This window comes from Nanorana parkeri, unplaced genomic scaffold, assembly GCF_000935625.1.
Source record: "Nanorana parkeri isolate BGI_ZX_2015 unplaced genomic scaffold, ASM93562v1 scaffold1367, whole genome shotgun sequence".
Lineage (NCBI taxonomy): Eukaryota > Metazoa > Chordata > Amphibia > Anura > Dicroglossidae > Nanorana > Nanorana parkeri.
This window is the reverse complement of record NW_017307635.1, coordinates 222,614-227,188: the sequence shown is the minus strand read 5'-3', so window position 1 is coordinate 227,188 and position 4,575 is coordinate 222,614. Positions and strand designations below refer to the sequence as shown.

The 4,575-nt window shown below is 48.3% G+C and overlaps 1 non-coding gene across 1 annotated transcript; it reads right to left on the bottom strand.

Moving 5' to 3' along the window:
• Positions 1-477: 477 nt before the first annotated feature.
• On the bottom strand, positions 478-549 carry TRNAA-UGC. The gene has a single exon. It is a non-coding gene; the product is annotated as a tRNA-Ala (tRNA).
• Positions 550-4,575: the final 4,026 nt, after the last annotated feature.

Below are 4,575 nucleotides of genomic sequence, written 5' to 3'. Positions count from 1 at the left end.
TATATATATATATATATAACAAGAACGGCACATTTTATCTATTTATAATGTCTGTGATTGAATAATGACAGTTAGATGTATCAGTAAAGACTTTCCCGGGACCGCCATCTGAGAGATGATTGGTTTCTCTTTCTTTAGGAAACACAACGCAAACAGTTTCAGCATTTCTGATTAAGGTTTTCCAGGCGTAGAGTGAACGAGCTGAAATACTCACTGTGCTGCTAAGAAAAATTTTTGGAAAAACATGTTACCTGAAAACCTGAGCTGGAATAGGACAGAATGCAAATACCAACTTGAGATTGCCAATGATGGTGCGATAGGCCGTTGTCCGGTAGAATGAGTGTCCCCCGGAATCAAGGGCATACCTTGTTAGGTTTGTCCTGGTCATTCATAGGGTTTTGTTGACGACCAATAACATTTATTTGCGCACTGGAGGGGTACGTTTAGAATGAGAATATTTAGCAATTTGGTAAAACCTGGAGATGCCGGGGATTGAACCCGGGGCCTCATACATGCAAAGCATGCGCTCTACCACTGAGCTACATCCCCTTACCTGTGGCTGCCTTCTGCTGTCGTTGTGACCATACCAACCAATGAAGGGAAGCGCAGAGAGGCCAAGACAAGATGAGATCTACCTCCTGCTGTGCAATGCGGCTTCTGGTTTCTCCTTGGTGGTTGATACAGCCGTAGCGTTGACAGACTGCACCCTGACCGGTAGCTCCTGCAGGTAACCTCTCCATTGCAGAAGGGAAATCCGGGGCCTCATACATGCAAAGCATGCGCTCTACCACTGAGCTACATCCCCTAACAAATCAGCAACCACAAAATTAATTTTCTGAACATAAAGGACAAGCTATTAACTAAATAATTTTCTCCTTGTGAATATTGTGAATTGTTGTCCCACTAGTGAATGTTTCACTTTTTTACATAGAGGCAGAAAAACGTTCATTTGAGGTCTGCAGAAAATTATTTTCACTAAAAATAAATTGTATAATTTCACCTTTGAACAATTATCTATAATGAGACAATGTAAACTTTTGGACTGACATGCAGTTTGCAGGCAGCATTTGTCTCAGCGCCCCCTAGTGGAAGGAAGGTGCACTGCCTCACCGGAGGTACGGCAGATCTTGCTGGTGAATTTCAGGCCAAGATTTGGCACAGACGCCATATTGTTCACAATAGAACGTTTTATTTGAAGAGAACGTCATAGACACATCCGACATTGAGAAGTACGAGTCCTGTCTGAGAGCTGGAAAAACAAAGTGACGATTTCAGGTGGTCATGAGATGGATACCGCTTGTCACAACTTAGCATTCTAAACGTGTATGCGAGGCCTTCGAGGGACTTACCATTGGAGGAAACAGCCTGGAGGGAGTGCTGTGCCAGCCGCACAGCTCCGAGATGCGGGTGACTATAACTTAACCCTTGCAGTGTGGGGGTAGCAAGGGGTTAATCGAAGTTTTGCACAGGGGTTCTTCTTTCAAGCTAAAATGATTATTGAGAAGTGTTCTTGGCTGAGCTTTAAAGGCGGAACTGAACTCAAAAGTGAATATTTGCTCCGCTATAAGGAACATCGGGAAATGTTCATTGTGCCTGAGCAGTTTATGTTGGGAAATCCACCTGAAATATAGCAGGACACTTCCTGATATGGGGTACGACCTTATAGCGGTATATCTGCAGTGTGAGATCTCAGGCACTGCCCGCCTCAGGAGATTTGGCGGTGTCACTGCTGTGCTGATCTCTGTTCTCCTTGCTGCAGGATCTTACACACAGTGTCAGGTCTATTCACAGAAGGGTGAAGAGTTTGGAGAAGGGAACAATCTAGGACAACATAGCCGATGTGGAAACATTCTCCAATGCAGCTCACATTCCAGTTCAGTTATGTTGTTCTAGATTGTTCCCTTCTCCAAACTCCTCCCCCTTCTGTGAATAGACACAGTGAATGGAAATCTCTGCAATAGAGTCACAGGCAGCCATAAAAACACGATAGAGGTGCTAAACCGACCCAACTATATTATATATATACACTGAGAGGCCGGATTATTATATACACTGAGTGGCCGGATTATTATATACACTGAGTGGCCGGATTATTATATACACTGAGCGGCCGGATTATTATATACACTGAGTGGCCGGATTATTATATACACTGAGTGGCCAGATTATTATATACACTGAGTGGCCGGATTATTATGACCACCTGACGTTTGTAGGCAAATTAGCTATAATTTGGCGCTGAAGTTGCTAGAGGGCCAGACCATTATAAATAGGGAAGCGGGTTGGTTACCACGACAGTAGAAGTGATTTGTTTCTGAAGATACGGGGAAACAACGCGATGTAACAGCCTTTGAACGCGGGATGATTGTTGGCGCTCGGAGCCATGGAGCGAGTATCAGCAAAACAGCAGAATCCGTTACATGTTCAGGAGCAGCTCATTGTTAAAGTGTTTAAAGACCGGACTGTCAGCCGAAAATCTGGGTCTGAGCGTGCGAATTGTGGCCGTCAGCGACTAGTCAATGTTAGGGCAGAACGGGGGAGGGGCAAGACTGGTACAAGACAACAGAAGGGCAACAGCGCCGTCTCAGATTCCTCGCATCACCTTTCATCATCTCGTGGAGTCACCAGGCGGCCCAACGAAGTACTGATGGGGGGTAATAATAATCTGGCCACTCAGTATATATATATATATATATACACACACAAGATTTCTGTCTGTAGTTGGACCCGGGATCAAGATTTGCTATGTTAGGGCCGGTGCAGACCTGGGCGATCCAGGACGGGCGTCCCGGGACTGCGCCATCTTGCACAATTGCACACAGTGATTGTCACGTGGCCCCATTAATTTCAATGGGGTGACACCTGCAGTGGCGTCACAAGCGGGGTGCGGGCCACACCCAGGTGCCACCATTGGAGGGGTGAAACCAAAATGACTGACAGTCAGGAGAGAGGAGGGGACCCTGCGGCGTACCTCATCCCTCCCCGGGTGAACGTCCCCAACTCTCTCTGCCAGCGTCCATCACCAAGATGGATGACAGCAGGCGTCAATAAGACGACCAGGAATGCACGATGACGTCATTGCGCAAACATGGCAACGTCACGCTCAGGTGCGATGACGTCACGGCGTGCTGTCACCCGGTCTCCGCTCCGGGTGTCACCCAGCCTCGGGACGCCCCTTGACATCTTCATGGCAGACCCAGAATAAAAGGTACATGTACCTTGTTTTTGCGACACACCACGCATGGCTGTTTAAGCCGCGATCGTGTTTGGTTGCACGGGAAAACCGCACGACGAGCAAGGAGCGACTGGGGTGCCATGAGAAAATCATGGCACCGCCAGCGCGATCAGCTGTGGTGGGCGACTCCGTGGCAGGAACGGCAATTGTGCACGATTGCTGCGCGGTCACGGATCGCCCAGGTGTGAACCTGGCCTCATAGGCAACATCCAGAAAGGGTGAGCAGTATTAGTCAAATAAACCTTAATCCCTTTTGAACACTAACTAAGCCTGGGCACGCGTTTTCAACCTCATGGCTGTATATCTGCAGTGTGAGATCTCAGCCACTGCTGCACCCGACTGTTAATCTCACCAGATTTGGAGTGATATATGGTGATGTCATTACTGTTCTGCTCACTATATCTGTAAAAAAAAATAAAAATCAAGGCAACTGGACTTGCTGTATTTTTTCTCCAAGATGTTTCGGTGGTCATCCGACTAGCTTTCCCATTCTGGATTGAGAAAGCTAGCCGGATGACCAGCGAAATGTCTTCAAGTAAAGACACAGAAGTCCAGTTGCCTTGATTTATTTTTTGACAGACCTGGATGAATGAGAACCGTCACAGATGCTCTGCTCTATGTTCTCCTTGCTGGAGAGGAAGCTGCACCTGAGGACCTGTAGTGCAAGGATCTCTCTGCTTCATTTTGTAGCTTTCGGCCCCCTGCACCTTTCCCTCCTTGCTCCACTATTTATCAGGGATGCACCGAAACATATTGGCCGAAAAATACAGCGCTGCATCCCTCTTTTCTTTCCTCCCCACTGAGCGCTGTTCTGTGTCCCAGCGGGGAGGAGAGAAACTGTCACAGGCGGCCGAGCACTGCGGGAGGAGAGAGCTGTGAGCGGCCGGCGTCTCTAATCCTACACCTCTCAGCCCCTGTCAAAGTCCAGGAGAGCGGTGTGGGGGCGGAGACAGCCCGCGCTGTCACAGGAAGCTGAGCTCTCCTCCCTACAACGCTCGATCAGCCTCCTGTGACAGCGTGTCAGAGAGGAGAGCGGGTACAAGCAGTCGGTGATCGGTGAGTGTTTGTAGATAATTGAGGACAGAGTATGGTTACTATATCCTCAACTATGAATGAATGGGAAGTGATCTACATCACATCTTGTCCTAATTTAGCTGGCCGGCGACTGCCAGAGGTGCCGCGCGTGTCGGGATCCTCTGGCAGTCGCTGACCAGCTAAATTAGGACCCCACCTGGAGCTCCTCCCACCGGAGCAGCGCTGACTCGCCACTGCTCTCCCGCACCAAAGGTAAGTGAAAAAAAAAACCATAGCGCAAACATCGGGGCATTTTGACAAGTACA